Source organism: Orcinus orca, chromosome 8 (genome assembly GCF_937001465.1).
Source record: "Orcinus orca chromosome 8, mOrcOrc1.1, whole genome shotgun sequence".
In the NCBI taxonomy this organism is placed as follows: domain Eukaryota; kingdom Metazoa; phylum Chordata; class Mammalia; order Artiodactyla; family Delphinidae; genus Orcinus; species Orcinus orca.
In genome coordinates, this window is record NC_064566.1 from 13,789,526 (window position 1) to 13,813,858 (window position 24,333).

The following is a 24,333-nucleotide window of genomic DNA, read 5'->3' on the forward strand; positions in this document are numbered from 1 at the left end:
AAGCCCATGCGCCACAACTACTGAGCCTGCACTCTAGAGCCCGCAAGCCATAACTACTGAGCCCACGTGCCACAATTACTGAAACCCGTGCGCCCAGAGCCTGTGCTCTGCAACAAGAGAAGCCACCGCAATGAGAAGCCTGCGCACCACAACGAAAGAGTTGCCTCCACTCACCACAACTAGAGAAAGCCCACGCACAGCAACAAAGACCCAACGCAGCCAAAAATAAATAAATATGCTCATTGTATAAAGAGAATGGGAAAAGAAGGGTTACGACTAGCAACTTACGACAACATTTCTCCTCCAGAAGAAACAAAATTGTATGTGAAAGGCAATATAAATTTATTATACTATTCCTGTATGCTATGAATATTTATATAGTCATAATACTGTAAATAATTAACATTATTTAACCTAAAAATGGGGTATAACTATTTTGGTAGGATGAGGGAGGAAAGAGAGCAGGAGAAATCATTTCCCATCTTAGGAAGCCAGTAGATAATTGCTGAAATTGAAAAATTAGTAACAGCAGAAATATGACAGTTAATTATCAGAAGAAAAACAGCTAAAAGATTTGGAAAGTAATTGCTTCTGGAGAGCAGAAATCAAGGGAGAGGATGGAGCAGGAGGCTGCTCTTTAACTTTATTAGCCTTGTAATACTCTTTAACTTTTAAAATTATGTGTATGTAGTATTTTGATAAAAATTGAAATTTAAAAGCTATCCACCTTGTAATTCCCTTACTCAAAAAATTTCAGAGTTTCTATTTCCTGCTGTACAGATGACAAATTCCTTGTCATTTTTTAAGCCTCATATTATATTCTGCTTTATATGAGCCTTTGCTTCCCACTGAACTGATACTAGCCCTTGAACCCTGAATCACCTTGAGCAGTAGCCTCTTTCTTCCTTGAATCATTCTCCCCCTCTCCTCCTTTCCAAATCCTTTCCTCCTTCCTTTAAGCCCTAGCTCCTATTTCTTCCCTAAGCTTTCCTGGTTTCCCCTCCCCAAGCCCAGTGACCTTTCCTAAACAGCTGTGGCTCTAGTCATCTGTACCATTCATTAGACACTTAAGTGGCCTTTTCTTGTTTGTAATGTTTTTTTTTTAAGATAATTTCTAAGATGGATTATTATTTTTTTTTAATTTATTTATTTATGGCTGTGTTGGGTCTTCGTTTCTGTGCGAGGTCTTTCTCTAGTTGCGGCAAGCGGGGGCCACTCTTCATCGCAGTGCGCGGACCTCTCACTATTGCAGCCTCTCTTGTTGCGGAGCAGGAGCACAGGCTCCAGACGCGCAGGCTCAGTAGTTTTGGCTCACGGGCTTAGTTGCTCTGCGGCGTGTGGGATCTTCCCAGACCAGGGCTCGAACCCGTGTCCCCTGCATCGGCAGGCAGACTCTCAACCACAGCGCCACCAGGGAAGCCCCTGTAATGTTTTTCACATAACTCTTATCTCCCCAACTGGATTATTGGCTTCAGCCAAGCAAGAAGGACATCATATTACCATTTTATGTACATCTTCCACTATGTATGTTTGATAGATATATGTTTAATATTCAGTTCTCATTCAGCCATCAAAAAGCCTCTGGTTTGAGATCACTACTCTATTCTGGGCATGTCTCAGGACTCCGTACTTTGGTCTAAAACTCTATCTCTGTCAGCCTTAGTGAGGTTGAAAGCCAAGGTTTTATCTCTTTGCTGGTGATACTGTCATTGGTTGGCACAGTGTGCCTGTTTTTATAAAACAACATGGATGGTGATTTAGGGCAGAGGATATATTGGTTGAGGGTGTGGAATATGGATTGGCTGGTTTGCATGCTTGTAGGCAATTGTTTGCTATCTCTAGGAATTAACTAATACAGGGAGGGGCAGTCTATCAGTCTGTGTGGCCCCCAAGATATCAGAGCACCATAAAATATAGAAAACAAAACCCACTTAATACAGTGACGCGCACACACACACAAAATTTAATTTGCTATTTCAGTGGTTTCTTGGAGCTCCTGAAGACTGTCTATAGACCCAGTGTTTAAAACCCAGTCTGGGCCGTGGGAGCTCTATGCCTTTGAATACAGTAGTTGAGTTTAGGCTACCTCTTCATAAGAAGGTCTGTAGTTAACAGAGTGTAGCAGCTGCTCAATTTTTTATGGTAAAGCTTTCCTTTCTACTTTCTTTTGACTTTTACCCTAAGAGCTTATTTGTGGGTATTTTGTGCCAAGAGGGATAAGCCTGTATCCCCTAATTGCTACATCAAGTCTGTACTCCTAGGGCTTCCTGATGACATTTTAAATACATGGAAATTTGAATGCATGAACTGTCTGGTGCTGATTCTTTGCTGCATTTCTGCTCTGGCACCTGCTCCTCTCTTCTTGGAGTTTATCCCATTGCCTAATTCTGTACATTGTCTCCAAACCTTTCATTAAGCATTGTTGGAAATTTTGCTTTTTAACCTCAGCATCCCCGCTTATCTTTTCAACAGAAACAGAACTATCTCTGGCTACTAGGCATTTCCTTGAGTGAAAAGCTCCCCATCTCGCCTTTTCTGACTTTTCAGAGCATGAAATGGCTGTGGTAATCCTGTTGGCCTCAAGGCAAGAGCCTTGCAGAGGCAGACAAAGGGGACACCGTGCTCCCAGCTCAGATCCTCCAGAGGCCAAAGGCAGAAACTTTTTAACCTTAAACCAGCTTGCAGTGGAAAACCTGGCCACCCCTGCTTTGCTTTGGCTGCAGTTAAGAAGGAAGTAAATTCCTAGAGTGTTTCTCCTGCATGTAACCATCAATTTCTTAGTGCCCTGAGTACTGTATTTTGTAGATTTCCAGAGGTTGGGTACTTTCCTAGAGTTCAGAAATCAAACAAAAGTGGTTTTAGGAATTCTGGAGGTGTCCTTCTGCTGGTTGAATGGATATTTCTCAAAGCCAAAGGTACTCTGGCTCCAAGGCAACAAACTGAGTTGCAACTGTGTGGTTTGTGCAAAGTGCTATTTCTAGGGCACAAGGACTGAGAGGTACTTAAGTCTCTCACAGGGATTTAAGATAGTCCGTACTCCGCTAACAATATAGTAGTAAGAGTCTACACATAGTCAAAGAAACCTTTGTTTCTGTGCTTAATACAGAGTTATCGCACACCTTCTGTGGCAGAGCATCAAGATATTTCATACAAAGATGAGAAAATCATGTGTTGTCTTCCTGTCAAAAGAACCTATTTATGGGAATTCCCTGGTAGTCCAGTGGTTAGGTCTCGACTCTTTCACTGCTGGGGGCCCGGGTTCAATCCCCTGGTCAGGGAACTAAGATCCTGCAAGCCGCATGATGTGGCCAAAAAACAAACAGGGAACCTATTTATAATAGAGTGTGGGGATTCAGGTCCAGGGAAAGTGTTGAGCAGGAACAGAGCAAGTATACTTGGCTTACAGATTTTCAGTTGGACCTCTGGTGGACTGAATTTTGTACTTGTCTTAAGTGGACTGAATAATGGCAGAGTCCTGCCTGGACAGGAGGGTAGGAGATAGAGCAGAAGGAATATGACAGAATAAGAGAGAGAATCAAAATGCTATGGGGCTTCCAAAGAGAGGATCATGTCAGGTTAATGAGATCAGTAGACTTCTTGGAAAAAGGGATTGGGAGAGTCCTTGATCAGGGACGGGGGTTGGGGGAATTTTAGGAAACATTTGTTAGGAGAGAGAGGAAAGAGTCTAGATAGTAGGAACAGTATGAAGCAAAGTATAAAAGTGGAGATATATTTAAAACATATTTCCAGAAACACATGACTAATGAGCAGTAAGAGATAAGCACAGAAATGTAGATGGCAGACAGATTGTTGAGGGCCTTGAATAACAAACCAAGGAACCAAGCTCAGTTTAGGCAACGAGGAGCCATTAGAGATTTTTGAGCAGATGAGTGACACAATCAAAACTCTGCTTTTAGGGCTTCCCTGGTGGCACAGTGGTTGAGAGTCCGCCTGCCGATGCAGGGGACACGGGTTCGTGCCTCGGTCCGGGAAGATCCCACATGCCGCGAAGCGGCTGGGCCCGTGAGCCATGGCCTCTGAGCCTGCGCGTCCGGAGCCTGTGCTCGGCAATGGGAGAGGCCACAACAGTGAGAGGCCCGCGTACCGCAAAAAAAAAAAAAAAAAAAAAAAAAAAGATGGATTGGAGTGAGGAGAGTGGAGAGGAAGATAGATAGATGGTTTTGTAAAGGACAAGGGCCCATAGCTTAGTGATAACTGCAAGATTCTTTCATGATGTTACTTACTCACACCCTAAGTGGCCTATAGAGAAGTTTGCATGTTGTCATGCATTCTTTATGATGACTACGGACAGAGTTCGTCTTTAAAAGGTAAGGGTACCATCATGCTCACTGGCTTTCAGGCATCCCTGAAGAGTGATAGCAGGCCCAGTGTTTCCTTAGGAGTTTATCTCAGCAGCTCTGGCAGAAAGGAAGAGACTAAAACATATCTTAAACTCCTTTGCTTTCCCTTGTGAAATATCCCTTTCAAAAACTAGAATTTTGCCACAGGCCTGTCTCAGAAATTTATCTAACCTGACATTAAAAATAAATCTTAGGTTTCTTCAAGGTAAGTTTTTTTTTTTTTTTTTTTTTTTTTTGTGGTACGCAGGCCTCTCACTGCTGTGGCCTCTCCCGTTGCGGAGCACAGGCTCTGGACGTGCAGGCTCAGCGGCCATGGCTCATGGGCCCAGCCACTCCGCAGCATGTGGGATCTTCCCGGACCGGGGCATGAACCCGTGTCCCCTGCATTGGTAGGCGGACTCTCAACCACTGTGCCACCAGGGAAGCCCTGGTAAGATGTTTTAAGGTGGCATCTAAGAGAAAAGCTTAGGGCTGGGCATCTGTTTGTACATTTCATCTGTGCAGACAGACTGTTCCTAGTGTGAACGCAGGAAGCCTATGGCCTTAGAGCCTCCGCTTTTGTTGGGTACAAAGTTTGTGTGACCATATGCCATTCATAGCTGCCTGCTGGATGGTTTCACCAGTGCAGTAGCTCAGGCTTTACATGGTATAAACTTGATTCAGTGAGACACAGGATATGTTTCTGTGGGAGAAATCTTTCATGTCAAGAATTCCAAGTAAACGGAATATGGCCATCTCTGCCCACCTTTGGAATTTAGTGGGACTCCACATCCCAGAGTATTTCACTTTAGCCAATTACTGCCTCACCCGTTCTTTGTTGGACAAGGCTTGAGATTGTGGGGAAGCATTTAAAATAAAGGTCTTTACCTTGTGTCCCCAGCTTCTTGCTTGTTTACTTCCTTCCTATCCCCTTTCTCCCTCCCTTCAATAGTGAGAAATGTTTTTAATATAAAGAAGTATAAATACATACATACAGGCACACACATATATAACAAGCATCTGTGCCGCCACACCAAGATTTAATAGTTGTTAACAGTTTGCCCTGCTTGCCTCAATTCTTTTTTTTTTTTTCTGGCTGCCACGCAGCATGCAGGATCTTAGTTCCCCCAACCAGGGATCGAACCCATGCCCCCTGCAGTGCAAGCGGGGAGCCCTAACCACTGGGCCTCCAGGGAATTTCCCCCCTCAGTTCTTTTTTTTTTTTAATATGGAACACTTCACGAATTTGCGTGTCATCCTTGCGCAGGGGCCATGCTAATCTTCTCTGCATTGTTCCAATTTTAGTATATGTGCCGCCAAAGCGAGCACCCCCCTCAATTCTTAAAAATAAAATCTTTTTAGATAAAGTTGAAGTTCCCTTTGACTTCCATAATTATATTTCCCGTTCTACCTAGAGGCAGCCTCTATCATGAATTTGGTTTATATAATTGCAGTCCCTCTTTTATAACTTAATATGTTAGTAAAATATCATTGCTTTGTGTTTGTTTTTTTTAATTTATTTATATTTTTGGCTGCGTTGGGTCTTCATTGCTGGGCGCGGGCTTTCTCTAGTTGCGGCGAGCAGGGGCTACTCTTTGTTGCAGTGTGCAGGCTTCTCATTGCGGAAACTTCTCTTTGTTTTGGAGCATGGGCTCTAGGCACACGGGCTGCAATACTCGTGGCTCGCGGTCTCTAGAGCACAGGCTCAGTAGCTGTGGCGCATGGGCTTAGTTGGTCCGCGGCATGTGGGATCTTCCCGGACCAGGGCTCGAACCTGTGTCTCCTGCATTAGCAGGTGTATTCTTAACTACTGCGCCACCAGGGAAGCCCTGCTTTGTGTTTTAAGAGTTGTATTTTTATAAATGGTATCATACCATATGTATCATTTTTACAGCTTTTATAATTCAATATTATGTTTTTCATCAATCCACAATGACACAGTTTGATTGATTTGGTTTGTTCCTTTTAATTGTTGCCTAGTATTCATTTATATACATTATTCCCTATTGAAGAACATGAAACTTTCTAGATTTTTACTATAACAACATGCCTTGAACTTCCTTGACATATGTCCTTGTGTACATCTGTAGCATTTTTTGTAAGATATTCACCCAGAGGAGAAATTGTTCTGACTCCTTTTTAGTCAAATAGCACAGATTTATTGGTTACCAAAGACATAACCCTCTTCTTAGATGTATGAAGGGCATCTCAGAGTATCATTCTGACTGTCACTTGGTAAAAATGGAAAACTTGAGGTTTTTGAATTTTATTGCAAACCCAGGATCAAGGAGTTTTTCTCAAGTCCTTCAACTAGTTAGCTTCATAGAACAAATAAATGTATATGTTGAATATAGGGGATATTAAATGGTAAAACGTACAAGTTTTCCATAGATCATTATAAAGGTAACTTCTCACTCTTCCTGTTTTCCCTTTTAAATCTTGTTTTAAAAAACCCAAAAACTGGGCTTCCCTGGTGGCGCAGTGGTTGGGAGTCCGCCTGCTGATGTAGGGGACGCGGGTTCATGCCCCGGTCCCGGAGGATCCCACATGCCGCGGAGCGGCTGGACCCGTGAGCCATGGCCGCTGAGCCTGTGCGTCCGGAGCCTGTGCTCCGTGACGGGAGAGCCCACGACAGTGAGAGGCCCGCATACCGCAAAAAAAAACAAACCCCAAAACCAAACAGGTCCATTGTAATTCAGCTAATATCAAAATATGTACTGTAAAATGCTTAAGTCTCTCCTCACCACTCTTATCCTCAGTCCCATTCCCCAAAGGGAATTCTAAGTCCTGCGACTGTACAGTATTTAAAATTTAAGTATAAAGTTGACCCCTTTCTCTCAAGGAGTTCACCATCTTTGGAGTATATCTTTCCAAATTTTTCTCTATGCCTCATCACACACATATATATTTATATACCTATTTTTTTCTTCATTTTGTTTTTTTATAGAGATGGGATCATACAGAACAATATATCAAGGACATCTTTCTGTGTCGGTACATATAGATCTACTTTATTCTCTTGGATGGCTGAATGGTGTTCCATAGTATAATTGACCATAGTTTGTTAAGCTGTTTTTTTCTCGATGGATGTTTCAGTTTATTTATAATTAAAGACATGCTCTTTTTGCAAACTGTAATTGCTTAGTCCCATTCCTGGATGTATATACTGGACTGAAAATTAACATATGATTTGGTTCTTTATAATTCAGCCTGTCCCTATAATAGATATAGATAGTAAGGACTGTCTAGGGCATGTCTTCTCACTTGTGGAAGGACAGTTCATAAGGCTAGCAGTGACCTTCCTTGCAGCTCCCATTGGTGCTCCTCACGCTTTGTAACTGTATGAATGGCAAAATTCTAAGTTCTGCGACTGTACAATATTTAAAATTTAAGTGAAAAGTTGACCCCCTTCTCTCAAGGAGTTCACTATCTTAAAGAAGAAAGAGACCAGGCAGTATCAACTGAAAATTGATGGCTAAGTGTACACAGAGATATAAACACTTGAACTCATTGCAGACTTTATATACAGGTAACCTACAAGATGACAAATGTTTTGTGTTATGAAAATGGCTAATGCTGTGTGGGGAGAGATTTCTCCCTAATTCTGAAAAGCTTCCAGAAGGAGGTGAGATTTTATTTAGATTTTATCCAGATTGTTGTCTAGCTTCTAGGTGCATCCTTCTAAGCAGTATCTCAATATGGGGCTTGTTAATAATGCTTTTCCACTTTGTGCCTGATATTAATGTCTGAACAGTGGATTTTAATTAGAAACTATTTCAAATTAGCTATCTTTATGTGACAAGTGTTGTTCTCCCAGGATCCCAGAGCACATGCCTGGCTCTGGGGACTACTCACGTTTCCGAGCAGTTTGTGGTTTGAAACAGGCCCATTTACCAAGGTCTCTCCCACTTATTTTTGCTCCAGACTTTCCACCAGTTGGTGCCTGCACTTTAGAACAAAGGTCTAGAATCTTTTTTCCACCTCTGATCTGGAAAAAAACAGCCAGGCTGGGCCAGTAGGACAGAATGTCTTTTTGAGTATCTTAAAGGATCTAGTTACTAAGATTTTTGTCAGGCTCACTGTTAGCATAATCAGGATGTAGTTTTTACAAAATGCTCAACCATCTTCCTTTAAGCAGCTGCCGCCACATGGATTAGGAATTACTAACCTTTTGACCTTACTCAAAAAACCCTAGTCCCTTTACAAAAACTAAGTCAGCTGGATGCTTTATCTCAGTGTCGCAAGTCCTAAAATATGCAATATTTCCCTTGCACTAACTTGCAGGAAACCCATATGATCCTCGACCTTATAGATGTTTCCTTCACTCCAAAGTGAATGTGAAGTCGGCAGTCAAGACTGAGTATTGTATTCTGTATCCACTTTTTGATCTAACTTCACCTTTGCCCTCCAAGCCCAAGGGGCTTCTTTGTTGGCCCTCAGAGCTTACTCAGCCTTTCTGTCCCTGGGTAAATAGTAATGTGGCAGTGATTGCAGTGAAGTGACACCATGCTATCCTTGGAGCTCGAGTCTCCTCTAAACTGAGTGAGCCAGTCTCAGAGGCTTGGGGCCTCTGTGCCTTCCCCTCTGGGAGCAGCCTGTGGCCTCTTTCTTATATGCTGGCCCCAACTGACTCAGCCCAGTAATGCCGTACCCCGAAATGTACAGGTGTGATTTGACAGGAGCTTTTCACCCTTTACAAACTGGGCCTCCTAATGAGAATGTAGGCTCATAGAGCAATAATTCACGTGTAGGTGGCCTGTAAGGAAAGTTTTAACAAAAGAGTTGGTTGAGAAGCTGATTTATTTTCTTGCTTTAACTCTCTTGTCATGTGCTGAGTGGGGGCGTAAGAGGAGGGGCGGGTGGGGAATGGTGCTGCTGAAAGCATTTGTCTTCATTTCTGCCATCTCCCAGTGTTTATTACCCTGTGATCGGCAGATGAGGAAAGCTGCCAGTCAAACCCACGTTCAGCACATTTCCATTTCCCTTCATTGCAGATTTTAGGCTTTTGAAATTTGCATCCTCTTTGCAGCAGTAAAGGTCGTTTCCCTCCTGCTGCTGACAAGCCCAAGACCCTCTGGTCCAATTCTTCTCACTTGTGCTTCCACCAAACAATAAAAGCCGCAGGAGCCTCAGCAATCTAAGACAGGTGATTGGTGAGAGCTGTTCAGTGTTTGAGTCGGTCAGTCGCTCTCTTTATCTTTCTCTCTCACCTCTTATCTCCCTCAGTACTTTTCCCCGCCTCCCCCCACCCCATCTCTGCCCATCCGTCTGCTGCTCAGGCACCCACTGTAAGCAGCCCCGTTGTGCAACGGTGAGATGATGACAGCTTTCCGGACTCCTTTCCTGGCTTCACTCGGGGACCTGCCTAAGCCAGTGTCCTTCCAGCAGCAGAGGTTGCTAGGACCTAAATATAGGAAATGCCAGGTTGTGGGGGATGTGGAAGTGGAGGTAGAGTAATTCTTAATACTCTCATCCACCTGCATGTCTTCAGTCAGAAGTAGAGGCTTTGAGGAAATCCCTGCCTGGTGGGAGTCAACGCAAGGTTTTTTGTTTTTGTTTTGGGGTTGTTGGGCTTTTTTTTCCTCCGTTTCTCCTGAACACATTGGGGTTTGGAATGCTGTTCCTAAATATCTTTCGGTAGCATGTGTTCTTGTGAGCTTATTTGTGTTTGTCTTAAATAATGTTTGTGGGTGGAAGAAAGGTAATGATATTCATTTCTTTGAAAATGGATGTTCTGCTTTCATAATTACTTTTCCCAATTACATCATTAGTGTAAGTGTAGATAATTGCTTCATTAGGACATACATATCGAAGAAGGGGAGGTCTACAGAATGGGTGATGAAAACAGGCCTCAGCGTCTTCATCTACCCACGCAGGAGCATCTTAGCTTGACTTCAGAGAGCTAGCAGGTACCAGTCACCCTGCCAACAGTCAAGATTAATCCTGGGTTTTAATGTGATAGGAGGAAGGAGTGAGGACCCAGTGAAGAGCAGCTTACTCCTTTGCTTTAGGCTGGTGATGCTTTGCTGAACTCCTGCTGACACTGGTACCAACAAGGCACCGTGATTTAATCATTGACGATCTCTGAATTGGGAAGCAAAGTAGTCTTGTGGCAGCCCCACCACCTTTGGACTTTCTGGAGCTTTCTAGGACTATTGGCATGAGCCCTGTGCTCTGTTTGACCTCTTTGAATGACTTTTTTTTTTGGAATGGCTTTTTAAGGGGAAATGGCCATGCCAGGCCTAGAAGTTACATTCTCCCATCAGACCTAAGGACCACCTGTAGGTTTGAATATGACTGATTTCACACCATGTCTGTGAATGACTTTATGTGTGCGCTATCTAGTTGTGCATTCTTTTTTTAATATAAATTTATTTATTTTATTTTACTTTTTTTTTTTTTTTTGGCTGCGTTGGGTCTTCGTTGCTGCGTGCGGACTTTCTCTAGTTGCAGCGAGTGGGGGCTACTCTTCGTTGCGGTGCGCGGGCTTCTCATTGCGGTGGCTTCTCGTTGCGGAGCACGGGCTCTAGGCGCACGGGCTTCAGTAGTTGTGGCATATGAGCTTCAGTAATTGTGGCGCGCGGGCTCTAGAGCTCAGGCTCAGTAGTGTGGCACACGAGCTTAGTTGCTCTGCGGCATGTGGGATCTTCCCGGACCAGGGCTCGAACCCATCTCCCCTGCATTGGCAGGCAGATTCTTAACCACTGCACCACCAGGGAAGCACTGTGCATTCTCTCTTTTAAGACACATTAAAAACGAATGCCAATACTACATACGTGTTTCCACTTATATGAGGTATCTAAAGTAGTCAGATTCATAGAAACAGAAAGAATTGTGGTCTGAGGGGAGAGTGAAAAGGGAAGTTGTTTAACGGGTATAGAGTTTCAGGTTTGTAAGTGTAAGATGAAAAAGTTCTGTTTCACAACAATGTGAATATACTTAACACTACTGAACTGTAACTGTAACTAACTGTACACTTAAAAATGGCTTAGATGGTAAATTTTATGTTATGTGCTTTTTGCCACAATTTTTAGAAAAGCTAATATCAGATTCTGTGTACTACTTACTCCAGATAGGAAGACTCTATCCACTGCTCTGGCCCTAATGACCATCAGGTTAATTTCTCTTCCTCCTCTTGGCCTGTTACAAAGCTTACTCTGCTATGGCCACATAATCCTGGTTTGAATTGTTGTTTTGAGAAAAATTTCGACGACACTGTGATGCGTAGAAATCTTTCATAGCTGTTTCTTTCCCCTTCCTTGCACAGTATCTGTATTCCAGGCCTTACTAATATCCTTGTTGAGTTCACAGGCTATATAATTTATTATTTTGTTGGCCTCATCTAATGCCTTTGACCTCAACAATATCTTTCTTGGGTCTGCTCCTAAAGTTCATGATTTGTATGTGGACTAATGCTACCCTTGTTTTTATGAGCAGGATAGAGCCTTTAGGAGTTTACTGGACAATAAAATTATGTTGGTTTAGGGACCCAATTCCTGCTAAGAGCACATATAGTCAGGAATTCTCTGGCGGTTCAGTGGTTAGGACTCCGTGCTCTCACTGCCTAGGGCCCAGATTCGATCCCTGGTTGGGGAGCTAAAAACCCCACAAGCTGCAGGGTGCGGCCCCCCCAAAAAAAGGGACACATATAGTCAATGACATCTGTATCTACAAAATACTTACCCTTTAATTTATGTTAAATATGTTTCGGACCTGGGAATTCTCTGGTGGTCCAGTGGTTAGGGCTCCACACTTTCACTGCCGAGGGCGCAGGTTCCTGCAAGCTGCACAGTGAAGCTGAGGGAGGGGAAAATTTTATATGTATGTGTGTGTGTGTGTGTGTGTGTGTGTGTGTGTGTGTATATATATATATTTCGGACCTTTACCATATAATGGTTGATCTCAACATCTGTTTCATTGACCAGTTAGAGCAGTTATTAAACAGCCTAAGTCTGATAGACCACATACCTTACTGAGAATATTTCCTATGTCATAATTATAGTCACCCATATGATATTTTGGGGAGTCTTTTTTTGTTTTAATTTATTTTTTATTGAGGTAACATTGGTTTATAACATTATATAAGTCTCATGTGTGGAATATAAAAAATAAAACAAAAATAAGTGAACAAACCAAACCAAACCAAACCAAACATGTAGATACAGAGAACAGAGTAGTGGGGTTTTATTTTGGTGTTTTTACAGAAAATGATGTCCCCTAATACTCCTCTTATCTTTTATTTTAGCCTCAGAAAAAAGCAAAGACTCGCTTCAGCTATAGGTGATATATTCAGAATTGTTTTGTTTTGTTTTGTTTTTAATTTATTTTTGGCTGCGTTGAGTTTTCATTGCTTCGCGTGGGCTTTCTTCTAGTTGCAGTGAGCAGGGGCTGCTGTTTGTTGCAGCGGGCGGGCTTCTCATTGCGGTGGCTTCGTGTGGGCTTCAGTAGTTGTGGCATGTGGGCTCAGTAGTTGTGGCTCACAGGCTCTAGAGCACAGGCTCAGTAGTTGTGGCACATGGGCTTAGTTGCTCCGCGGCATGTGGAATCTTCCAGGACCAGGGCTCAAACCTGTGTCTCCTGCATTGGCGGATTCTTAACCGCTGCGCCACCAGGGAAGACCCCAGAATTGATCTTTGAAAGCCTACTTTTTCCTTCCTTTGGAAGGACATAAATCTGTTTCCCTCAACACTTTTATGATTGCTAGGTTCCATGCAGTGTGTTTTCTATAAATAAAAACTATTATCTTAATCTCATGTGAACCTGTGGTTCAGTTATAAAAACATACAGTGGAACATTATTCGACCATAAAAAGGAATGAAGTACTGATAAATGCTAAAACATGGATGAACTTTGAAAAAATTATGCTAAATGAAAGAAGCCAGACACAAACAGCCACTTATTGTATGATTCCATTCATATGAAATGTCCAAGAGAGGCAAAATTATACAGACAGAAAATAGATTCACTAATCTCTTCCCTTGCTTAGGGCAAGGGAAGGGAGTGGGGCAGAGGGGAGGGGAGTAGCTGCTAATGGGTAAGGTATTTTGGAAGCTAGGGAATGATGAAAATATCCTGAAATTAGGTAGTAGTGACGGTTGTTGTAAATTTGATTTTGATAATGGTTGCACAATTGTGAAATATACTAAAACCCCTTAAATTATATGCTTTAATTAGGTAAATTATATGATATGTGAATTATATCATAATAAAGCTGTTATTTTTAAACAAACTACATATAGTTTGGTCATTTTCCTCAATGTCAAAACCATAAATGAGAACTAAGAGAAACATCTACCCTTGGAGGAAGTCTTGTTATTTGCCACCAGGAACTCTTTCCAGGTCCCCAGGCTATAGAATAGTTGACTATGATCTTGGATGAGACTTTTTAAATTGGTGATAAGGTGATAAAGTGAGAGTTACAACATGCTTAGTTATATACTCCTTCATGGAACAGATTTAAAGACTGCATTTTTTTTAAAAATATTTATTTATTTATTTTTGGCTGCATTGGGTCTTCATTGCTGTGTGGGCTTTCTCTGGTTGTGGCGAGCGGGGGCTACTCTTCGTTGCGGTGCACAGGCTTCTCATTGTGGTGGCTTCTCTTGTTGCAGAGCAGAGGCTCTAGGTGCGTGGGCTCAATAGTTGTGGTGCACAGGCTTAGTTGCTCCGCGGCATGTGGGATCTTCCTGGACCAGGGCTCAAACCCGTGTCGCCTGCATTGGCAGGCAGATTCTTAACCACTGATCCACCAGGGAAGTTCCTAAAGACTGCATTTAAATAAAGCTTTCTGGAAAGAGGAATAAGTATTCTTCCTAGGATGCCATTCAATATATACTTATGAAGAATGCTTTTTATGTCCAAATAATCCTGTGTTGTATTGCTCTAAGAATTATTTTTCATGGACAGAAACCAATTTATTATTTACAAAGAACTCAGACAATCTATAAAAAAAACAAAAAAACTTAAAAATACACAAAAGGTGCGGGTAAGCAGTGCACAGTAAAAGAAATAAAATGAGCCAGTAAACAAATATGGAACAAAAAGATGCTCACCAATACTCTTAAATTATTAAAGAAGTATGAAGGGCTACCAAAAGTGGAATTGCCATATTTTACTTCATAAATTGAACAAAGGTTATATTGAATACTGTTTTTTAATAATAGCATTATTGAGATGTAGTTCACATACTGTATAAGTTCACCTATTTTAAGTGTACAATTCAGTGGTGTTTAGTATATTCACAGAGTTGTGCAATCATTGCCACTATCTATGTATTTCAGAACATTTTTATCACCTTGTAAAAAACCCCATGCCCATTAGCAGTCACTTCCCCCTCCCCCCTCCACTTCCCCTGCCCACGCCAGCCCTAGGCAATTTCTGATCTACTTTTTGACTGTTGCTTTGCCTATTCTAGACATTTCATGTAAATGGAATCATACAATATGTGGTCTTTTGTGGCTGGCTCTCTAAGAAGAATTTTGAAAAGTTGCTTAGTTCTTCAGTTGGATCTGCCCTGGGGTTTCTAGTTTCAGTTCTGCTGACCAATTAGCAAGCTGGTTCTTGGCTTCATATCACAACCAAGCAGAAGAGTAACTGTGTTTCTCGGCTGATGCGTGTTTTCGCCCCCAGCCCCATTCTTATTCTGCCTTCCCAGCAGCAGCACAGTCAGACGGCTGTTCTGAATTAGGCCGCCTCAAATGCAGCAATTTTATAGGACTGAGATATAATTTAATCGCTTCCTTCTTTGTAACTTGCCCTTCTTTAACCTCCCGAATTAGCTTTTCTGATAGATTTGCTAATGATTCCTATTGTTGCATATTTTCACTGTACTGTTGAATCATACTCTTCATATCCCTGCTCCTAGAACAGATCTTGGAGAGAGCCTAAAAAGCTGTTTTGGAAAAAAGGGTCCCTGATTCTCCTTTCCAAGGAACAGGAGAGAAGAGTCTGAGAGAAGCAGAGGTAGAAAGATGTATGCAGACTTGGTAGAGCTCACCTACCATGTGACTGTCATGACTATTAAAATTTTATCCCTAGACACATTCCCAAGGCTTCCAGCCTGCAAGTTGAACACAGGACTCAGAGAATGAGACTTAGCAGTTTGGTTTTTGCCATGGTTGTTTTCTTTTTTTTTTCTTTTTTTTTTTTAAAGAAGAGAAGGTTTTTTGTGTTTAATATAAATTTATTTATTTATTTTTGGCTGCATTGGGTCTTCGTTGCTATGCGCGGACTTTCTCTAGTTGCAATGAGTGGAGGCTACTCTTTGTTGTGGTGCGCAGGCTTCTCATCGCGCTGGCTTCTCTTTGTTGCGGAGCACGGGCTCTAGGCACACAGGCTTCAGTAGTTGTGGCACACGCGCTCAGTAGTTGTGGCTCGCGGGCTCTAGAACACAGGCTCAGTAGTTGTGGTGCACGGGTTTAGTTGCTCTGCGGCATGTGGGATCTTCCTGGCCCAGGGCTCGAACCCGTGTCCTGTATTGGTAGGCGGATTCTTAACTGCTGTGCCACCAGGGAAGCCCTCCATGGTTGTTTTCTGATGGTTGGCCAGGATCACTGGATTCAAGTTTCTTTTCCCTTTCATTTTGTCTTTTGTCAGAATAATCTTCATTTACTCTTTTGCTCTGAGGCTCCAGAAGAAGAGCTCTGTGGTTGTGAGGTAGAAAGTGAACTGCTATGACTAACAGTATGCTTATGGACAGCCGCTCTTTCCACCGTTTCCTAGAACATGAATGAGAGTCTTGGGCTCTCTCTCTCTCTCTCTTTTTAAATTAATAGACTTTTTTTTAGAGCAGTCTTAGGTTTACAGAAAAATTAAGTTGAAAGTACAGACAGCTCCCATATACCTTCCTCCCTCCCCACACACCCATAGCCTCCCCCACCATCAGCATCCTGCCCCAGAGTGATACATTTGTTATAATCCATGAACCAACCTTGAAACATCATTATCACCCAAAGTCCATAGTTTACATTAGGGTTCACTGTTAGTGTTGTAAATTCTGGGGTTTTGCCAAAAATATGGTGACATGATCCACCATTATAGTACTGTACAAAATAGTTTCACTGCGACAAAAAAAGTCTCCTTGTGCTCCACCTGTACATTCCTCTCTCCCCCCCAAACACCTGGCAACCACTGATCTTTACTGTGTCCACAGTTTTGGCTTTTCCAGAATGACATATAGTTTAGAATCATACAATATATAGCTTTTTGCTTCTTTCACTTAATAATATATACTTAAATTTCTTCCATGTTTTTTCATGGCTTGATAGCTCATTTCTTTTTAGAACTGAATAATATTCCATTGTATGGATGTACCACAGTTTACTTATCCATTCTCCTATTAAAGGACATCTTGGTTGCTTTTAAGGTTTGGCAGTTACAAATAAAGTTGCTATAAACATCTCTGTGTAGGTTTTGTATGGACATAACGCTTTCAACTCATTTGTGTAAATACCAAGGAGCATGATTGCTGGATCATATGGTAAGAGTATGTTTAGTTTTGCAAGAAACTGCCAAACTGTCTTCCAAAGTGGCTGTACCATTTTGCATTCCCACCAGCAAGGAATGGGAGTTCCTGTTGTTTCACATCCTGTTCCGCATTTGGTGTTATCAGTGTTTTGGATTTCAGCGATTCTGACAATCCTGTAGTGGTTTCTCTTTGTTGTTTTAATTTGCAGTTCCCTGATGAGGAATGATGTTGAGCATCTTTTCATATGCTTATGTGCCATCTGTATATCTTCTTTGGTGAGGTGTCTGTTTAGATCCTTTGCCCATTTTTTAATTGGGTTTTTTGTTATTGTTGAGTTTTAAGAGTTCTTTGTATATTTTGGATACCAGTCCTTTATCAGTTAAGTGTTTTGCAAAGATTTTCTGCCAGACTGTTGTCTCTTCATTCTCTTTAACAGTGTCTTTCACAGAGCAAAAGTTTTTAATTTTAATGAAGTAAAATTTGTCAGTTTTTTCTTTTCATGGATTGTACTTCTGGTGTTGTATCTTAAAAGTCTTTGCCAAGCCCAAGGTCACCTAGATTATCTCTTACATTATCTCCTAGGAGTTAGAGTTTTGTGTTTTACGTCTAGATCTATCCAATTTGAGTTAATTTTTTGAAAAGTGTAAGGTTTGTGTCTAGGTTTATTTTATAGTTTTGTATATGGATATCCAGTTGTTTCAGTACTGTTTTTGAAGAGATTCAGTTCTCTATTGAATTGCCTTTGCTCCTTTGTCAAAGATCAGTTTACTATATTTGTGTGGGTTTATTTCTGATCTCTTTTTTCTGTTCCATTGGTCTAGACATAGATCAAGAATAGGTCTAGACATAGATCTAGAATAGACATATTCTTTCACCAATGCCACACTATCTTGATGACTGTAGCTTTATAGTAAGTCTTGACGTCAGATAGTGTCCTCCAAATTTGTTCTTTCTTTGCATATTGCGTTGGCTATTCTGGATCTTTTGCCTTTCCAGATAAACTTTAGAATCAGTTTTTTTGATATTCACAAAGTAATGTTCTAGGATTTTGACTGGGATTGCATTGAATCTATAGATCCAGTTAGGAAGAATTGACATCTTAACAGTGCTAAATATTCCTATCCATGAACATGGAGTATCTCTCCAATATTTTTTCAGATCTTTTGTGATTTGTTTCATCAGATAGATCTTGTACATGTTTTGTTAGATTTATACTTAAGGTTTTCATTTTTTTTGGTGCTAATATAAATGATATTGTATTTTTAACTTCAAATTCCAATTCCATTTATTCATTGCTGGCATATAGGAAAGCAGTTGACTTCTATCTTGCAACTTAATATAATCACTTAATAGTTCCAGGAGGTTTTGTTTTTTGCTTGTTTGTTGTTTTATTCTTTGGGATTTTCTACATAAACAATTATGTTATCTGTGAACAAAGAAAGTTTTATCTCTTCTTCTCCAATCTGTATACCTCTTACTTACTTTTCTTGTCTTATTGCATTAAGTAGGCTTCCAGTACAGTGTTGAAGAGGAGTGGTGAGAGGAGACATCCTTGCTTGTTCCCAGTCTTAGGGGGAAAGCATATACAGTTAACCCTTGAACAATGTGGGGAGAAAGGGACTCTGACCCCCACACAGTTGAAAATCCATGTATAACTTTACAGTCAGCCCTCCATATCTGCTGTTCCACACCCTGGATTCAGCCAACTGCAGATCATGTAGTACTGTATACGTATTTATTGAAAAAATCTGCATGTTAATGGACCCACATCGTTCAAACGCATATGTTTTTCTAGGGTCAACTGTCGTTTCTCACCTTTAAATGTAGCTATGGGTTTTTTGTAGACATTGTTTATCAACTTGAGAAGTTCCCCACTCTTCCCAGTTTGATGACAGTTTTTATCAAAAATAGGTTTTAGAGTTTGTCAGGTGCCTTTTCTGTATCTATTGATATGATCATATGAGTTTTCTTCTTTATCCTGTTGATGTGATGTATCATATTATTAACTGATTTTGAAATGTTTAACCAGCCTTGCCTACTGGAATAAATCCCCATTTGGTCATAGTGTGTAACTTTTTTTTTATACATTATTATATTCAATTTGCCAACATTTTGTTGAGCATTTTTACTTCTATGTTCATAAAAGATATTAGACTGTAGTTCTCCTTTCTTCAATGTTTTTGTCCAGTTTTGGTATCAGGGTAGTGCTGGCCTCAGAAGCAGTCCAACTTCTGTTTTCTTGAAGAGATTATGGAGACTTGGTGTAATTTCTTCCTTAGGTGTTTGGTAGAATTTACCAATGAACCCACCTGGGCCTGGCACTTTCTGTCTTAAGAGGTTTTTAATGATTGATTCAGTGTAATAGATATAGGCCTATTCAGATCATCTGTTTCTTCTTGTGTCAATTTTGGTAGTCTGTGTCTTTCAAGGAATTGGTCCATTTCACCTAGCTTATCAAACTTGTGGGCCTTGAGTTGTTCATAATAGTCCTTTACTATCCTTTTAGTGTCCATGGGATCAGTAGTGATAGCTTGTCTTTCATTTCTGGTATTAATAATTTGTATCTTCCCTCTTTTTTTCTTTGTTAGCCTGGCTAAAGGTTTATTGATTTTATTGGTCCTTTCAAAGAACCAGCTTTTGATTTCATTGATTTTTTTTTCTCTCTGTTGATTTCCTGTTTTCAGTCTCACTGATTTCTGCTCTAATTTTGATTATTTCTTTTCTTCTGCTTACTTTGGATTTAATTTGCTCTTCTTTTTGTTTCCTAAAGTGGAAGTTTAAATTATTGATTTTAGATCTTTCTTCTTTTCTAGTATGTGCATTCAAAGCAGTAACATTCCCTCTAAACGCTGCTTTCACTACATCCCACAAATTTTAATTAGTTGTATTTTCATTTAGTTAAAAATATTTTAGGGCTTCCCTAGTGGCGCAGTTGTTGGGAGTCCGCCTGCTGATTCAGGGAACACGGGTTCGTGCCCTGGTCTGGGAGGATCCCACATGCCGCGGAGCGGCTGGGCCCGTGAGCCATGGCCGCTGAGCCTGCGCGTCTGGAGCCTGTGCTCCACAACGGGAGAGGCCACAACAGTGAGGGGCCCGCGTACCGCAAAAAAATAAAAGAAAGAAAAAAATATTTTAAAATTTCTCTTGCGATGTCTTCTTTGAGCCATGCGTTACTTAAAGTGTGTTGCTTAATCTCCAAGTATTTAGAGATTTTTCCAGTTATCTTTCTGTTTCTGATTTCTAGTTTAATTTCCTTGTGTTCTGACAGCATACTTTGTATGATTTCAGTTCTTTTAAATTTGTTACAGTGTGTTTTGTGGACCAGAATGTGGTCTATCTTGGCCTAAGCTTTTTTTCAAGGAGAACATTACTAAGGAGTCTGGGTCCTATGCATTTGCTCTTAATTCTGAAATGAAGTGCTTCTCTTCCTTGGTCCTGGCACATTATTTGGGCCAGTCTCTTACAAAAGAACCTCTGTCTATGAGCTGTTGACTCCAGAGCTATACCTATAGAGGAGAAGCATACAGAGATTGGAGTAAATGATTAAATAATTTTAATGGTGGTCATTTATTAGACACTTACTATTTGCCATCACTTTACAATTATTATTTCAGTAAGTTTTCCAAATAGCCCTATAAGTTGAAAGGATTTTTATTATCTTTTTACAGATAAGGAAACTGAGGTTCAGAGAGATTGATTTACACAAAGTGATACTAATATAGGTACTAGCAGGAAGAGTCAAAATCGGGTCCATCTGATTCTGAAGCCCGTATTCTCAGAAACAATGTTAAAAACAGACACATGAGATCCCAGTTCAAGCCAAACTCAAATCCATGGCAGAAATGGAAAACTGGAAGTTTGCTAAAGGAATATTTGTATAATGCTGTGCCTTTTATTGGTTTCTCTCCAAAATCAGTATCTCCAACAGTTTTGGTGCCTTTAGCAGCAAGCATTCCAGTAGTAGTGCTTCCTAAGAGCACCTATCTTGGAGTAAAATGTAGGCTGTATTTATCTAACTTGGAGTTTCCCAACCAGGAATGATTTTGATCCCCAGGGAACATTTGACAATGTCTGGATACATTTTTGGTGGTCACAACTGGGTGACTACTGGCATCTAGTGGGAAGAGGCCAGGGGTACTGCCAAACATCCTGCAGTGCACAAGACCCACCCTACCCCCTAAACAAAGAATTATCTGACCCAAAATATCAATAGTGGAGGTTGAGAAACCCTGAGTCTAGCTTGTTCCATTCTGTTATTACTGAGAAAACCTTGATCCCTCAGAAATCCCTCAGCATTCTGTCAGGATTTGGTTTCCAAGGCTAAGTGCCTCCTATGTAAATACTTTGTGGGTCAGTCCATTAATTCATTCTGGCACATTTCCTGTACCTTGAGCTTAGTAGCCAGAGGCCTGTTAAATGGTTGGGCTTTTTTTTTAATAGGGTGCTACTTTTTCTTCCTGATGTTTCTTGAGAGACAGGCTCAGTTGGCCTGCAGCTCTTACAGAAGAGAACCTGGTGACAATAATCTGTTGCTGGCATCTTTAGCTCCCTAATCTGTGTTTACGCGGCGCTGAAAATCAACTCTCCCTGCTGCCAGGCCCCATTCCTCCTTAACACTCTGGCACCACTGGCAGAGAATACCTCCCTAGTCTCTTCCACACAGTTCAACCATACATGATTATTTTATTGCACAGCTGTTTTCCAGAAGACGTTTCCTGAGGCATGGATATACAGGGTGCTTCTGGAGCTGTGAGTTGGAGCCTCAGTCATTTCTGTTCCAGTTGCAGATATATCCACAGCGCTCTTAAAGCATCTGGTATTTTCCTTAACTGTTTTCCTGTTTGTAGCTCTCGTCCTCTCCCCCAGATTTTAAGCTCCTACGATATGGGGTTTGTTTTTTCAATTTTTTTCGTATCCTGTCTTAGGAACTAGCATTTCTTTCATCATATACTAAGAAAATCAACTTGCCTTCTTCCATTTTGGGTTATATGCTTTTCTGTTAAAAGTTGGAGGAAATTATAAGGAACTAAAATCATTTGAGAGAGACTGGTGGTCAGAGGCTGATATCAACCATCTAGATAAAGGTAAGCAAGCCAGAGGAACAATTCATAAACTCAATGGAATTGAGCCTGGGTCCAAATAAAACTGAATAATTCTTTCCTGAGTAGTGGACCTTGGAATTTAAAAAGTTATTTTCATTATCAAGGAGGCCTAGAAAACTCAAGAAAGTTCCTATTAAGGAAGCCCTATAGGGGAACTTCCCTGGTGGCGCAGTGGTTAAGAATCCACTTGCCAATACAGGGGACATGGGTTCGATCCCTGGTCCAGGAAGATCCCACATGCTGTGGAGCAACTAAGCCTGTGTGCCACAGCTGCTTGAGCCTGTGCTCTTCAGCCCGCGAGTCACAACTGCTGAGCCCGCGTGCTGCAACTACACCTAGAGCCCATCCTCTGCAACAAGAGCCCATCCTCTGCAACAAGAGAAGCCACCACAATGAGAAGCCCGCACACCGCAACGAAGAGTAGCCCCCGCTCACCGCAACTATAGAAAGCCCTCGCGCAGCAACCAAGACCCAACACAGCAATAAATAGATAGATGGATAGATGGATAAATAAATAAATTTATTTATTTATTTACAAAAAGAAAGTCCTATAGGTAGCTTACCCTCCTCATGACCCAGAGGTTCAGCAAAATTTCCCAAGTCAGATATCATTATTACAGAATTTTCTGTAAAGTTTAAGCAAAGGCATATATTTACCTCATTTAAGCGATATGCCACAGGGCCCTCAATAGGGATTTTTTTTTTTTTTTTCTGCGTTGGGTCTTCGTTGCTGTGCACAGGTTTTCTCTAGTTGCGGCAAGCGGCGGCTACTCTTTGTTGCGGTGTGTGGGCTTGTCATTGTGGTGGCTTCTCTTGTTGTGGAACACGGGCTCTAGGTGTGTGGGCTTCAGTAGTTGTGGCACGTGGGCTCAGTAGTTGTGGCTCACGGGCTCTAGAGCACAGGCTCAGCAGTTGTGGTGCACGGGCTTAGTTGCTCCACGACATGTGGGATCTTCCCAGGCCAGGGCTTGAACCCGTGTTCCCTGCAATGGCAGGCGGATTCTTAACGACTGTGCCACCAGGGAAGCCCCCTCAATAGGGATTTGAGGTCAGTGGGTCATTGACAGAACCCTCAAATGCTGTCTTTCTTAGGCCTTCAGAGAGATCATGACCATTTTGAACAATGTCTTTGAACCTGTAAGATTATAAAGAATGTATTGTTTGGATGGTATTGGTTTATCTAAAACAGTATTTCTCAACCTTTATTTTATCATTACCTTCCTAAGGAGCCTTTTTAGACATCTTTTTCCCTAATCACCCCCCTCCCATGAAATTTTAATATCACAGATAATGCTGTGTATCTGTTCATATACTGCAGTACTTTGGCAGGGACTGGGGATTGTACTCTCTAAGATTTTTCCCCCACCATGAACAGTTTTCACCCCCATGGGGGCAGTCCTGCCCATGTTGACGATATTTTAATCTAGAAGTATCATCATCTTGGGAATGAATTGTTTGTACCTTTCTTAACAAATTGAAACAGGGACAAGGACTCTATCAGTAAACTAATGTTAAAAAAGAGTCTTCTCATGCAATGGCCTGAAGCAACTGAGGAAGAGTGAGAAGACTACTTTTCTCATATTTCATAGCTTATATGGAGGACATTTTCTCTCTGAACAACCTCTTGACCATCTGAGGAAAGAACAGGGAAACACCAGGAGTAGCAGAGCAATAAATGCAGCGCTCTAAAAGGAGGGAAAAAAAAAAAAGACAAGACCCTCTTGCAGTGAAATGCAGAGGAGGAAAATGGTGATACTGAAGAATCTGGGTATAGAACTGTCCATTGTTCCAAGGCTAGTCAGCTCTAACAAGTTCAGTTTCTCAAAGTCAGAGTTGACTTGCAGCAGAGAGTACCATTTAGGTTGTGTAGCACATAAGAATGTTCTATTCTCCCAAGAGGGTTTGGCTCTGTCTGATCAGAAGGGTGGGTGTGTATGAAATGCACCTCGGAAGGAGGAGGAGGAAGAGATGACATGTTCAAGTAAAATGAAATACAACTGCAAATTAAAGTGTCACCCTGTTTTAAAAAAATCCCTTTTTTATTTAATTGGTTACCAAGGAAAAAAATGTCATACAGAAGTGTATGTCTCAGGGAAAGTTAAACTGTGAGATGTTACAAGTGAATCTGGATTCAAGGAAGTTCTCCTGGGGTGGGGCAGGGCAGGAGTTATAAAATACTGCCTTAATAAAAATATTCTGAGGGGGAAAAGCTAGGCTCATAAATTTCTATTGTGTTACATGCCAGAGGTCCAGAAGAGATTAACAAATATTACCTCATTTGTTCTTTGCTGTCTTTCTCTATCCTATCAGCTGAATGCTGGCTGCCTCTTCCCTGGGGGAAGCCTCCTTTTGAGATGTTTTATTAGGAGGAAGGTCATATACAAAGGAGATGCTTTCTCCCAAAGGGTGCTGCTTACCACAAAGA

At 41.3% G+C, this 24,333-nt stretch overlaps 1 protein-coding gene and 1 non-coding gene across 18 annotated transcripts in view; one reads left to right on the forward strand and one right to left on the reverse strand.

Annotated features, from left to right (window-relative positions):
* Positions 1 to 24,333, forward strand: part of AMBRA1 (autophagy and beclin 1 regulator 1) — a 174,935-nt gene that overhangs the window by 105,326 nt on the left and 45,276 nt on the right. The window lies entirely within an intron of this gene.
* Positions 5,563 to 5,669, reverse strand: LOC117199023 (U6 spliceosomal RNA). Its single transcript, XR_004480210.1, has one exon. It is a non-coding gene; the product is annotated as a U6 spliceosomal RNA (small nuclear RNA).